The sequence below is a fragment of the Symphalangus syndactylus genome, chromosome 14 (assembly GCF_028878055.3).
Source record: "Symphalangus syndactylus isolate Jambi chromosome 14, NHGRI_mSymSyn1-v2.1_pri, whole genome shotgun sequence".
In the NCBI taxonomy this organism is placed as follows: Eukaryota; Metazoa; Chordata; class Mammalia; order Primates; family Hylobatidae; genus Symphalangus; species Symphalangus syndactylus.
Window position 1 is genome coordinate 26,810,657 of NC_072436.2, and position 15,830 is coordinate 26,826,486.

Here is a 15,830-nt window from a genome sequence, read left to right on the forward strand (position 1 = left end):
CCTTCCAATTTCATACAGAATGTACCTCACATTGGTGTCATCCTCTTTTATCTCAAACAGCAAGTTCTCTCTCTTACCTCTCTCTCTATCCCTTTCTTTCCCTCTCTCCCTTCCTCCCTCCCTCCCCTTTTCAACCTTCCCCTTTTTGCCTGAGGTTCCCTTCAGTCATTGTGCCCAATGCCCAGAGTCATTTTTTGACCACTCTTTGGCTTCTAGACATAAATTAATTAATCTCAGCCATTCTCATGTCTCTTCCATCTCTTTCCTATTCACTGCCATTTCCCCACACCTGCAGCTTTCTAACTCTGGATTCCACTTCCTTCCACCTTGAATTCATTTTGCACATGGCTGTCAAAGCAACATTTTAAAATCTGACTTCTATTATTTGCCTTATTACTTTTACAAAAAAAAAAGAGGGTACTCAAGGCTGTCAAAAATCTGGTTCCGATCTCCCTTTCAATCATATCCCCCCAGACTCTTCCTCAGGAGCCTTTAGTCCAGACAGCCAAAGACTTCATTGTCCACTCTTGACCCACAAACACACCCTCCTCTTCATGTTCATCCTCTGCTGGAATGCCAGAGTGTGGGCCCCTTAGTGAATTTTTTCCAATAGATAATTAACCTTCAATAACACTGAGTCTTTCTTACATTGATGTAGTGCTCAAGTGACATGCCTTGAACTTCACAAACGTTTAATTCCTTCTTTTGTTAGTATGAAACATTCTAAAGGAGTTTTCTTAGAGCTCTATTAAAGATCACTTTATTATGAGTGTGAAATAAAAATTCTACATAAGGTTATTGTGAAAATTCTCCCCTTAGGAAAAGAAGAATTTAAAGTAATCCTTCATACACTTTGGTTTAGGAGGTATGGCTTTGAGTATATAAATTAGAAATGAGTTTATACTGCTTAGTATGCCCTGGCAACAAAAAAGGTTTTGATTTCTAGCCTTACTTTGGCTTTCCTTCCTTAATCAGGCGAAAGAAATTGAGCCAATTATAGTTACACCACAGCCTTTCTGAGCTAGAATGAAATGAGCCAGAGAGGGACTGGCCCACTTCTGCTATAATGCCCTTGAAGGAGCCACATAATGGGAAGCTGGCTCTACTCTCATGGGTAGAGGAAGGGACCCTGTAGGCAGAGTAAGTGGGAATCAGCAGCCGAGCTCCTGTCATTGGCACTGTACATCCATTTTCTGTGGATGATCTTTCAGACCAAAGTCTTGTCCTCTGTCTCCTACACCATGAAGCCTTGAAGAGAACCTGCCTAGGTAAGCCATGATTCAGAAGGAGATACCAATACTGCATCTTCCCTCAGTCCCTTCAACCCAAGGAAGACAATTCCCCAACCAAGAGAAAACCTGCCTGGATCCCAGAGTGAGAGAAAGAGGACATGACAGAGAAAGAGTACATCAGTTACACTTGCTTTATTGCCCAACTCATGCAATAACTCAACCTCCCTTGTGTTAGTATAAGTGTGCAGCATTAAAAGAACTTAATTTAACCAATCCATGTTGGTAGGTTACAAATAAATTTGGGATAGGCTGTCTTTTTAAAGCCTCTAGATAGCTCATGTATCCTTCCACTAAGGCAGCAAACATAACCCTGTCCTCCCTGGAGTATGAATCTGGAGCTCCATAAATCTATCTCCGTTTCTTGAGTCTCCTATATTCCCTACAAGGGTTTTCAGACCATGAAGGTTTCTAACATAATAACAATGGCCACATAATCCAGTGAAATAAAAGTCAAAACCTATAAATGCTGAACAGACATAGCAGAGCTTGAGCTATACTCCTTCTACTTCCCAGGCCCTCCACAAGTGGCATCTCTGCATGCACCCTTTTACCTATTCTGGAATCTAAGAATGCTTAAAAATATTAGGGTATATGCAGATATACATATTGCATACACGCATGCACAAAGAGACATAGATATGCACTCACGGGGAAGAAAGGGAGGGATGAGAACAGGAAGGAAGGCAAGAAGGAAAAGAGGGAAAGAAGGAGAAAGACATTAGATAGATGATACATACATACATACATACATACGTACATACATACATACATAGAGTGAGTGAAAGAGCTATCATTCACTGAATGCTTCTCTTTGCCAAGATCTGGAATAATTCCTTTATGCTGATCATCTGTAATACCTTCAGCCATTACCACTGTTCAGCAGAGTAAGTAGTGCTACTCTTGTTTAAAAGTGGAGGCCAAGATGAGGGTGTCAAATGTAATTCTGCCTGATACTCAAAAGTTCATGCTTTGACCAAAATAGAAAATGATATTAAAGGCAGAAAAACAAGTCATTTTAGCTTTCACATACTGCCTTCACCCCACCTATTACATAGGCCTAACTTCAAAGATAGTTTCTGAACTCCATCTTGGAAACTACTGTTCTCCCTCTGTAGCTTAATGAGTCCACCTTGTCCTGCCTCCCAGATCAGAAAACATCCCCTTTTGTCTCTAGCATCCAGATGTGGATTCCTGGACAAGCCCAGTAAGAGCAACCAGACTGGGTAACGGAATTCACTGGATCCCAAGCTGGTGACTCACGCCTGATTTTCACAGCTGATACAATTTATGTCATGCTTCTTCATCCTTTTCCCACAAAATTCAAAACTGGAGCTCCAAGGTGATTGTTTTTTCTCTCCTCTAATACTTTCTGCTCCAGGTCACTTCCTCTTGGCCAATGATCCACCCTGGTCTTGACCAGATCCAGACAGCTGTTAACTACCCAGGAAGCAGAGTGGGGAGGGCCATTGTCAGTTGTTTTCCCTTAATAAATAAAAATAACTGTATTGCTGTATCTTGTTTCCTGCAGGGTCATTGTTTTCACGGGCAGGAAGAGGCCCTATGTAGAGGTCCTGAAGCTAATTTCATTTGCACCCTCAGAGGTCAGATCATGCCCAACAGACTCCTTGTAGGAGAGGGTAGCAGCAGCCAGCCCAGACCAGGCCAGCTGGTCTCCATGCAAGTGCAACCTTCTCTCTGCCTGGGCTTTCTTCTTGGCTCTGAAGCTTCCAATTCCTTGAGTGAAAAGGAAAAGGCTTTTAAAAATTGGTTTTGACAAATAATGCATGTTTTCACTTAAATGTGAGAGTTAAAAAATTTGATCATATGCAGATAGAAAGTGGAAAGACAGACAGCAGTCTGGGAAAGGTGAGTGGAGGGTAGGAGGGAGGATGAAGAGAAGTGGGTTACATGGTACAAATGTACAGTTAGATAGAAGGAATAAATTCAATGTTTGATAACAGAGCAGAGTGACTACAGTTAATAAAAATGTATTGTACTTGGGCAATAGACACCCTAAATGCCCTGACTAGATCACATTATATACATGTAAGAAAATTTCTCATGTGCCCCATAAATTTGTACTAATAAAAAACAATCTTAACCTCCCAAAATAATAAAATAAAAAAGTGGGCATTAAAGAGAATCATGGGGTTTATGTGTAGTCAGGGAGTGCTTGGCAAAATCTCTTCTCCAAATTTTTTAGGCACTGTAAGAACATCTCTTGCCGGGCGCAGTGGCTCACACCTGTAAATCCAAGCACTTTGGGAGGTCGAGGTGGGCAGATCATGAGGTCAGGAGTTCGAGACCAGCCTGGCCAACATGGTGAAACCCCGTCTCTACTAAAAATATAAAAATTAGCTGGGTCTGGTGGCAGGTGCCTGTAATCCCAGCTACTTGGGAGGCTGAGGCAGGAGAATCGTTTGAACCCAGGAGGCAGAGGTTGCAGTGAGCCAAGATCATGCCATTACACTCCAGTCTGGGCAACCAGGTGAGACTCTGCCAAAAGAAAAAAAAAAAAAAAGAACATCTCTTTATGGCATTCTGCCCCACCCCATAGGAAAGGGAAGACCTCCACTAACACTATTGCCCTCTCTAAAATGCTGGAGGAAGCTTCCTTCCTTTTCCTTTCGTCTCCGATTTGTTCTTCCCCAAGAAGGAGTATTGAGAAATCTCTGTTCCTACCTGGCTGGCTCTGACATGTGCTCCTTTAAATTCACTCATTTCAGTTCATGTCCTTTGCAGGGACATAGATGAAGCTGGAAGCCATCATTCTCAGCAAACTAACACAGGAACAGAAAACCAAACACCACATGTTCTCACTCATAAGTGGGAGTGGAACAATGAGAACACATGGACACAGGGAGGGGAACATCACACAGGGCCTGTCAGGGGGTAGGGGGCAAGGGGAGGAAGAGCATTAGGACAAATACCTAATGCATGAGGGACGTGAAACCTAGATGACAGGTCGCTAGGTGCAGCAAACCACCATGGCACATGTATACCTATGTAACAAACCTGCACGTTCTGCACACATATCCCAGAACTTAGAGTAAAATAAAGAAAGAAAAAATTCACTCATTTTCATCCCCTTGCACAGGCAATAGGCACCCCACAAGGAAGCATCCATTGCCCTGCCCCTCCTCCCAATCCACTGGCTCACTTTTCTTCCCCTGCAAGGGAAAGACCTACAATCCCATAGCTGCCCTAGAACTCAACAGACTAGGTAGAAGGCCCTGACACATTATTCCATCCAGCATTACCACTGCTGAAATTGACACTGATGAGGTCAACTTCAAAATTTGAATGCTTTTCTGGGTCCTTGAGTTTGGAAGAAGGGTGTGATTAATTAGCCCCTCCAGTCTAGGCAGCACTTTATGTGGTTGCGCTATAATTAGTTATATAACCATTACCTTTCCCACATGACAGTGAGGAATCTGAAGGCAGAATCCATATGATTGATTCACTTTCTATTCTCTGGGCATTCAGCACAGTGTGTTGCTCATGGTGCATATCTCACAATGTTCATTGAACTAAATTATGAAGACACCATTTCCAAAAGTTCAGCTAATAAATTTGTTATATGCAGATACATATGTATGTGTATGTATGTGGGCATGTGTATAAATATGTGCCAGTATAACATTAAAAGAGTAGGGAAATTTGGGGAGGCTGAGGCAGGCAGATCACGAGGTCAGGAGTTCAATACCAGCCTGGCCAACATGGTGAAACCCCATCTCTACTAAAAATATGAAAAAAATTAGCTGGGCATGGTGGCACGCGTCTGTAATCCCAGCTATTCGGGAGGCTGAGGCAGGAGAATCACTTCAACCTGGAAGGCAGAGGTTGCAGTGAGCCGAGATTGCACCACTGCATTCCAGCCTGGGCGACAGAGTGAGACCGTCTCAAAAAAAAAAGAGGAGGGAATTTTTTAAATTATAAAATCACCATAATTTCACAACCTGAATATAACTATACAGTGTGTAGTATAGTGAATTTTCCTTTGCTCTTTCTCTATCATATAAACATGCACATATTTGTTCACATTTACCTGCTTATAGTCAGAGTATATACATAGACATGTATATATAATTCATATCTTTTCCTCTGCATATACTGTACATGTATACTTCACATGTACACAGCATATAACACTGATCAGTATTGCTTCATGGTCTCCCTCCATCATGCCTAATAATGGCTACATAGTATTCTTCCCAGTGCAAGTGCCACAGTTTACAAAAACTGCTTCCTGCCTTGGATATTTAGGTTGTTATGAGGAAATATTTTTGAAAAATAGTATTAGAAGAAATATTTTTGTGCTTAATGCCACTTCCTTTTTTGCTTGTTGTTTATTGCCTTGCCTCAGGAAAGGAATCTCTGTGTCAAACAGGATACATATTATTATAGCTTTTGATACACACTGCCAAGTGGGTTTTGAAAAGTGGTACACTAATTTATCTTGCTATCATCTGTGTTCAAAAGTACTACTTTCACCAAACCCTCTCTAGTGGAGGATATTCCAACTGTTAAAAAATGTTACAAATTGTGAGCCTCTCCTTAGGGGTGGTACTGGAGGCCTGGGGTCCTGGCATTTCTCAGCCCATGCAGGAATCTCCCTGATGAGTGTCTGAAACCTTTTTCAGATTAACTTTAAGTACTCCAATGCATGCTTCTGAAACCAGAGTAGGCACAGCCTCAATTCTATGCAGGGAGGATGCACAAAAGCAGAATACCCATGATACATCTTTCTGGAGCAGCAATTTTACTGTGAGATTTGGAAAAAACAAATTTAATTCATTTCCAAGAGAACGTGTAAGAACTATCAAGTCTTAGGACACATGGCCAGGACCAAAAGGTGCCCAGTGAAGTGCTGGGGTGGGGCCCTGTCCCACAACCCTTGGGCCAAATAAGAGGAAAAGTAGAACCTGGGACTGAGGAAGCCCCAGCAACTCCAGACTCCATAGCCGTTTACCAAGACTCACAGGAAGAATGAACGCAAAGGCAAGGCAAGAACTGCAGAGGAAGAACCTACCACAGAAGTTTCCTAGGAGACTTCAAGTGAAGCATCAGCAAAACTGAAAGGCTAATGCCTGTCCACACATCCAAAAGTAGGTCTGTCCTGGATCTGTTTTCAACAAGTCAGCCAGCTGTCAAGAAACCTGAGATGTGATTCTTCCACCTGGCAGAGCCTCCCATCAAGACATAAACTGGGCTCCCTCTTACCTTATGGACAGCTGATGTGTGGAGGTGGATCTATGGATTGGCCTCATGCTGCATTCAAAAACTTTGCCTAGGACCCAACAATCATTGCCAAGATGAAAGTCAACAGGCCTGAAGTTCGCTTTCACGGTGTTCTCCAGCCTGTAACCAAGACACTAGTCCTGGCCACTTCTTCAAACCCGACACAAGGTTGTGCTGATATAAATGCAAACCCAGCTCTATGCCTACCAACCATCTATGTGACTAGGACTGCAGAGTGAGTATTCAGGCACCAGGCAAGAGGTCTTCCCAGGTTTCCAACTAGACTTTCTAGAATTTCCAAAGATAATTACTTTGCCCCTTTCAGTGCCCATCCTCCAAAGATATTCAGAGGGGGCCTCTGGAAGCCATTTAGACTCTCCAGCCTCCTCCCTAGTGAAAATGGACTTGGATACAAAGAGGCAACCTATGGACCTCAAAGGCACCAGCCCAGATACTGAGTATAGGGGCCCCCTATGACACACCTCATCTGAGCCACATCAAAGCCCAAACTGTTCCTCAACCTCCACCATCCAGACAGCCCAAAACAGCCCTTCAGAATTGTCTTGAGATGGGACAAGAGACAGTAGAGCTGCAGGTTCAGAATGGCTGACTCATCCCTCCCTCCTGAAAAGTCTATACCTGCTAATCAGAGCCTCACACCTTAGGGGGCTCAGCCCTCCCAGTAAGTGTCCCCTAAGAGTACCTTCTGGTCCTTTCCTCCTCTGAGGGGAGGAATGATACCCTCTGTGCCAAAAAATATATAACCTCTACTCTCACATGACTTGATTGACTGATGAACTGATGCCCTGAGAAGGAAAGAGATGCAGAGGACAGCCTGTGTCTTGTGTCTTGTGAATTCCTGTTTCCCTAGCTGTGATGCCTGTGCAAATGGAGGAACCTCAGATAATACTGGGTGGTGGACACACAGACACTGCCTAATAAAATTCAGTAAATTTAAATTGAATTTAAGGGGAACTTATCATATGTCATATAAAAATTTAAGTTGGGGAATTTTATAAGAAAACTGAGTTAAAATGTATAAGGGTATTAAAATATAATTTTAATAGGAAGCTACGAAAATTATCTGCACTTGCTGTGTAAATGATTGAATTTTGGGTAACTATGTAAGATCATTGATGGGCTTGAAAAGATACCTGCTACTTAATTTTATCAGACATTTACTTTCAAATATTTGTTGTTAACCAGTTAACCAGTTAACCAATACCCTCTGATGTTACTAAAATTTTTTTATTCTGAGGGAGCACTTCTATGAAGGCAATAGTAAGATTGTTGCTAATTTTGGTTATTAAAATAATAAAATTGTTTGGTTAGTTTATGTTATTGTTAACCAAATGCTCCTATATATAGCATATTGTACAGACATTTTGATCCATGCTTTCACCCTAGGTCAAATTTCCTTAATTTTATTCATCAAATTGTATTTACTTTAGATAAAGGAAACATTGTAGTTATCATGTGCTCTGCAGATCTGTACTTTGTTAGAAATACAAATTCTGTCAAAACTCTGGATTTTAAATAATACTTTGAGGTAATTTCTATGCACATTAATGATTGTTGGGGGGGTAATTCGATTCTTAAAAGAGGGGAAGTTTACGTGGGTATACTGATTTGTCAAAAAGGTACAATTAAGATTGTACCTTTCAATGTGTATGCATTTTATCTAAAAAATAATCAAAAACCTAATGAAGTGGGGGGCGGGAAATGGTTTGAAGTATAGATTAAACAAAAACAACATATGACTAGTAGATGTTAAAGCTGGGTGACAGGTCTATTATACTTTCTGGTATTTTGTATATGTTTTTAGTGTTCTGTAATAAAACACATGAAATGACAGAGTTGATCTATACTTAGTTCTTAAGATCTTGGTTACCTTTGGAAGGAGAAGGAGAATGTGATTATCAGGGGCATGAGCAAGTGTGATTCTATTTCTTGGTTACACAAGTGTATTTATTTTGTAGTAATTCATCAAGCTTTCCATAAATGTTTTGTGCATATGTTTCTGTATGCATGTTATATATCAATAAAAAGTTAAATATTAAAAAATTTACAAATTATATATATTAATACATGGTTACTTATATTCATTCTATAAACATTTACTGCAAGTCTCCAATGCCTTGGGCATAGCTTAAAGGCTAAGGACACAAAGGCCATCGGCCCTCACAGGATTCATAGTATAAAGGGGAATGAGAAAACCCAGAACTACAATATCTTCTCAAATGCCCAAATTTGTGACTATCATCAATTAAGTTGTGGGGGGTGAGGCTCCCTCACTGCTGAGAGACTGCCTCCCTCATACCAATGTCATGGGAAATGTGATTCGAATTCTGGTTAAATACTAAACAGCATAACTGTACTTGCAGTTACACATTCAACGAATATTGGTTAAACAGGGAAAAATAATCACCCAAAACTTCTGCTCTGAAAAATATTACTATAAGCAAAGTCAAAAGACAAGTGGCAAATTACGAAAAATATCTGTAATATGTAACAGACACAAAGGGCTAATAGAGGAAAAGTGCCTAGAAAGAGTATTAAGAAAAAGATCAATAAAAATGAACAAGAGATATGGACAGTTCACAGACAAAGAAATACAAATGGCTCTTCAACATATGAAAAATGGGGACAGGCACACTATGGCTCACAAGCCAAGTCTGCCCAGCCATACGTTTTTGTAAATAAAATTTTATTGAACACAATTTTGCCCGTTCATTTGTGCATTGTCTATGTCTGCTTTCATGCTACAATGCAAAGTTGAGTTGTTACAGCAGAGAATGGCTCACAAAGCTGAAAATATTTACTGTCTCACCCTTTAAAGACAAAGCTTCCTGACCTCTGATCTAGAGAAGCAGAAATTAAATAGCACTTAGATATCATTCTTCATCTATCAGATTGTCAAAGTTCAAAAATTTGAAAACACTGCTGCAGGGGCTTCTCATATATCTTTTAAGAGTAAATTGGTAAAATTATTTAAATGATAATTTATTAATATTTTTCTCAGTTGATAATTTACACATACTTTGTTCCCACAGTTCTTCTTTGGGGCACTTATTCTACAAGAGCACTTGAACATACATGTCATAGTTATTTATTGCAGCTCTGTTTGTTGCTCAGTTTGGAAAGATTTAAACCATTTTCACTCTACATAAGTAGAGAACTGGTTAAACTGTGGATGTCTATCTATATAATGGAATAATATGTAGTTGTCTAAAAGAATGAGAAAGTTCTCCACATGCTGATCTAAAATATCTCCATAATATATTATTCAGTGAAAAACGTGAAGGGCAAAACAGCATGCATGGTGTGCTACCTGTGCATGGAATGGAGGAGGAGAAAACTATATCCTTGTATTTTCTTAATATCTGCATAAAGAACCCTGGAAGGATGCATAAGAGCCTGATGATGGGTCAAGCTTGGGAACTGGATGGAGGAAGCAGCTCTTGGGTAAGACTCCTTGCTACATGTCTTTTTATAATTATTTGGTTATTGAGTCATATTCATTCACTGATTAACTGAGCATCTGATGGGTGCCAGGCACTATTCTACATGCGCAGGATATAGCAGTCAACAAAAGAAACAAAAATCTCTCTTCTCCTAGGAGTTCCAGCAGGGGAGATGATACTAAACAAATAAATAAAATATATAGTATGGTGGATGATGGTAAGGTGATAAGAAGGAAAAAATGGGAAAAATAGGAAGAAGGATATGAAGTGCTGAATGTGTGTTTTGGGGAGAAGTGGATAGTGATGAGCAAAATTTACTGAGAAGGTGATTTATTTCTTTGTTTATTTTAAAATTTTATGGGTACAAAGCAGCTATTCATATTTATGGGGTACCAAAAGGTGACTTTAAAAAAAAAAAAAAACTTAAAGGAAATAGAATGGTGAGCCAGGCAAATATACTAAATATTCAAATCATTAAATTAAAATGAGTAATCATTCCATTTACTCTTTCTAACAACCTTGTTATGAGTTATTAATGAGGTCAGTACTATTAATGAGATTATCTTCATTATCAACTATCATATTCTGGTCCCAATGAGTTCCTTACAAACAATTAAAAAGGAAATGTTAAGTCCTCCAATCCAAGTGCTAATATAGAGGGAAATAAAACATGTGTGGGAGAGTGTGGGTGGGTGCCTAAGCCCATTGATTTGAGGTGGGGTAGGTTGAGGAGAGATGACCCTAAGAGAGTTCTGCAGGCTGGGAGGGAGTCAGTCAGTCTAGGACTAAAAGGGAGAATTCTTGGTAAGGGAAAAGACTGTGCAAAAGCAATGAGGTAAGAAAACACCTGGAAAGTGGTTTAGAATAACTGGAGCAGAGGTCTTGGTCAGGGAGGGTAGTGACTAAATAAAAGCATGCAGTAGTAAAGGTCAGACATTAAAAGCTCTGGTAAGCCACAGAAGGACCTTCAGAGTAGGATGCCTCAAACCATCATCAAGTCCTTTCTTCCTTGCCTGCCTCTGCTCTAGGGCATGCTTTCTCAACTTCAGAACTATTGATGTCTTGGCTCCAATAATTCTTTGTTGCAGGAGATTGTCCTGTGCATTGTAGGATGTTTATCCACCCATTAGATGCCAGTAGCAGCCTGCACTTCTAAGCTGTGACACCCCAAAATACCTCCAGACATTGCCAGAAGTCCCCTTGCAGAGCAAAATCACACCTGATATGAACCACTGATCTAAAGATTGAAAAAGCTAAAATTCTCATTTTTCCAGCTTCCCTTGCAGCTAGAAATGACCATGTGACACAGTCCTGGCCAATGAAATCTGAGAGGAGATCTACTGGAACCTCCTTCCATTTTCTGCCTTTTTTGATCTTGAATCAGCCTGAACAACAGCAGCCATTTGGCAGCCATGAGATGACAAACATAGAAAAACGGCTTTGAGAATCACAGAGATATTGGCCCCTACATTTTTTCTTGTATATATTTAAGGTGTACAACCTGATGTTTTTCTACACATACACTTTGTTAAATGATTACTCCAGTCAAGTGAACAAACATATTCATCACCTTCTTTTTATTTTTTTGTGTGGTAAAAGCACCTAAAATCTACTCTCTTGGCAAATTTTCAGTATACAATAAAATATTTTTAACTGTCATCCTCATGCCATACATTAGAACTCTAGACTTATTCATCCCACAAAACTGCAAGTTTCTATCTTTGGACATAACTTCTCATATCCTCCTCTTTGCCCCTGATAACTACTATTCTACTGTCTGTTTCTATGTATTCAACATTTTTTTTTGGTTTTATGTGTAAGTGAGATCATACAGTATTTTTATTTCTGTCTCTGACTGGGTATATACCCAAAGGAAGTGAAATCAGCATCTTTAAAGATATCTGCACTCCCATACTCATTGTAGCCCTATTCACAATAGTCAAGATATGCAGACAACCAAAGTGTCCATCAATGGATGAATAGATTTTAAAAACTGTGGCATATTTACAAAATGAAATATTATTTAGCCTTAACAAAGAAGGAGATACTGCCACTTGTGACAACATGGATAAAGCTGGAATATATTACACTGAGTAAAATAAGCCAGACAGAGAAAGAAAAACACAGGCCTCTACATGTTTGTGCTAATGAGCCAATGTTAGCAACCACCTACCTCCAGACTTCTTATTATGTGGGTAAGATAACGTCTATGTGTTTAGGCCACCAAGTTGAGGTTTTCATTTTTTGCAGTTGAAAACAATCCTGACTCTTAAATCACACAAAATTGTTTGGATTTTATCCCAGAGATAATGAGAATCCACTGAGGGATGCTAAAAAATAAAAAGAATTGCATCATCACATCTGAATTTTGGAAACATCATTTTGCTACAAAATACAGACTGTGAAACAAGATTGTGGAGGCAAGACCACGGCAAATACCATTATGATAAGGCAGGCAAAAACATGATGGGGCTTGGAGCCAGTCAATCAATGATGGTGGAACTAAAGTGGATGCCATACATTTTAAGAGGCAAAATGAATCGACCCAAACCAGTTGGATATGGGCACTGAAGACGATGCATCAAAGGTTAAAAATCCTATTTCTGGATTAGGTGATGCCCTAGATGGATATATAAAAGAAAGAGCATATTTAAAGAGAAGGACAATATTCTATTCTAGGCTGGAGTGAATTTGAAATGCTTGTAGCATAACCAAATAGTTATTTTCAGGACACTTAGATAAGAAGCTCAGGAAGTTAGAAAAGACAGAGGCATGATAATTGTCTAATATATGTACGGTATAATTCAAAATTTAATATTTTAATAAAATAACGTTTCTTACTGTGAAGTAATATCAATGAATTGTTATTAAAAATACAGCCAAGCAAAAGAAAATTAAAAATACATATACCTTCACCCACAAAAATGTGGTTACCTATACATATGAATATACATACATAAATGGGATTATAATGTATATGATGTGTGGCAACAGGCTTTATTTACCTAGTAGAATGTCATAAACATCTTTCTATTTCAATTAATACTCACAAATTTTCCCTAATATTTTTGCTATATGTATTATAAATAATTCTGAGATGAATCATCCTCATAGTAAAATTTCTGCCTGTATCCCTAATTCTTTCCTTAGGAGACATTTCCAGAAGTGGGATTTCTGGCTAGCATATGTGTTTTTAAGGGCTTTGACGGATATTGTCAAATTATTTTTTAGAGAGGTTGTAGCAATTCACAATTCCATCAGCACGATGTGTAAGTACTCATCTCCCCAGACTTTCTCCAAGACTAAAATTATGTACTTAATCAGTCAAGTCTTTGAGAAATGTATAAAATAAAAATGTTAATCTCATTGCAGTTTCCATTTTGCATTTTTCTGCCAGAATTTGAGCTGTTTATGTTTTATTGATAATTTGTATTTCTTCTTTTGCAAGCTGTTGATTCTTGTTTTTTGTCCACTTTCCTTTTGGGACACTTTTATTGATTTGTAAGAGCTCTTTATTTGTTACAGACTTTAACTCTTCTTCATTAATGTTTCATTTTCCCCTAGTTTGACACTTGTCATTTACTTGTAGGGCCCATTATGGCAAGCAGATATTTACAATTATTGGAATGGTCAAGGTTTGAAACGTTTGTTGTGAAGAATGGGCACAAGATGTGTCCAGAAATAAATAGGGAGATTAAAGTATGATGTGAAAAGCTCAGCTGAGATTGGAGACTATGAATTTCTAGTGGCTTCAAATGGCAAATTATACTGGTGTTTGATAACTTGTACAGAGTGAGAAAGGGTCACTTTTCTTAAGTCATCTAATATGAACCCTGGCTAGATTAGAACTGGAAAGTAAAACCAGTCCTTGCCCAAAGAGAAATCCAATCAGAACCTCAGTCCCCTTCTTTTTACATAAAATCCGGAGACCATCAGGCAAAACAAAAACAAAATATCAAATATTTTAAAACCCAACCAGCAGAGGAGCAGTTTTGTCATTCAAGCCATTGAGCATTTTCATGTAACTTTAAATGGCTCCTTTTATATAAACCGTATCTGTTTCCAATAAATGATCTTGAGGAGAAAGTCAGCCGTCTTCCTAAAGAGTACAACTTTGAACCAAAAAAGGGGTGAATATAAGACTCTCCCAACTCACATGCCTTCTTCTGTCTCCATCTCTCCCACAAGGTTACCAAGCACCTTAGACACCCCCCTAACAAAGAACACACACACACACACACACACACACACAAGAAAGTGAGCAGGATTTACTCAGAGTTGGGGTTTCACCTACTGGTTTACTCAGAAGCTACACAAAAGAATAAGGCAGTTATGTGTATTAGCAAATGTGTTGCTGAAATAAGGGACCACGTGGATAGGAGAGGAGGCAACAGATGCACTGGGAGAAAATACGAGGGGCCAGGGGCCCTGCAGGGTTGAAGATCTGATAGAGCAGAATGAGGACATGAGACAGCTATAAGATTAGGACATTTTCCACAATTTTCTTCCATCATACTTTTCATCATTGCTTCCAATCCATTTATTTGATTTTCTTCACTAAAAACAATGGTTATTTGTATCTTGAATATTCAAATACATATTTGAAATTTTCTTTATTAATTTCACTTATAATCAGGGAGTGTTCCCCATTTCAGATTAGATTTTCAGTCATTGAGTCTACACACTGGATCCAAATTTTATTTTAGCCACACTGCTTTTCCATTTCCTTGCATTTTCGTTTTATCTCACCCATACTTACTTAAAGAAGCATTGTCTTCCTGCATCCCAAGTAGTATTTAATTCAAGAGTATAGGGCAGGAAGGAGAAAGTTTGGAGGTGAGAGAAAAACAGGGCCATGTACTTTTCAGCCTTGACAAGATCACAAGACACATGGTAAACACAGGACTATTCAATGAGTTACCACTTTCAGTGGTCACAATTCAGGGTCATGTTGACTGAAATGGAAAATTGCCAGGTACCTCCTGTGCTGAGCAGAGGTCCAAAGTGCAGTGCTCTGTCTGCTCTCATGTGAGACATATTTTTGCGACAGCTGATTCACAGGTATCCTTTGGGTCTTTGGAAACTACAGACCCTCTCTGCCAGCCCCACTTCATTTGGGGGATAGCTTCACTACAGAGCTAAGGAAATTATGCTTCAATTGCTTGTGAAAACGATGTCTGAATTTCAAACCTCTCTTCCAGCTCTTGTGTCCCTTCTCTCCAATGTTGCCTTGAAGCAAGAGCAAAGATGAGATTCCTTTAATGGGTGAGTGCCTGGAGAAGGAGGCCCTGGACTTCCTTAAGGGGAAAGAGGAGCTGACTGGTGACCTAGGCCTTGACTGATCTAAGAAGGCAGAGCCCTGGACCTGAGGCACAAGCAGACTACATGCTGCAACTCGCCCAGCACAAGGCCCTGAGCAGTCCTTTTTTTCTGAAATCAGGTTGCGCATCATCCAAGATCCTCTCACAAAGAGAAGCCATGAACTTCCTTGGCTCATGGAACTCTCCACTTGGCTGAGAATTGCCACTGTAAATCATAATGTCAGGTTTGCATTTCAACTCTTAGACCACCATGTGGCAACCCTGCCTAGAGAATTAGAAAGTAAAACCAGTCCTCGCCCAAAGGAAATCCAATTGAAACCCTAGTTCCTTCCTTTTTATACAATATATCCAGAGACATCAGGCAAAACAAAACAAAACAAAAACAAAAGCAAAGTATCAAGAAATTAAAAACTCATTCAAGCAACAGAGGAACAGTTTAGTCATTCAAACCAGTGAGCATTTTCATGTATTTTTAAATGACTCCTTTTATATGAGCAACATCTGTTTTCAAG

At 39.4% G+C, this 15,830-nt stretch overlaps 1 protein-coding gene across 2 annotated transcripts in view; it reads right to left on the reverse strand.

Annotated features, from left to right (window-relative positions):
• The window catches only part of EVA1A (eva-1 homolog A, regulator of programmed cell death), a 66,200-nt gene that overhangs the window by 8,287 nt on the left and 42,083 nt on the right, over positions 1–15,830 (reverse strand). The gene's annotated exons all lie outside the window — the stretch shown is intronic.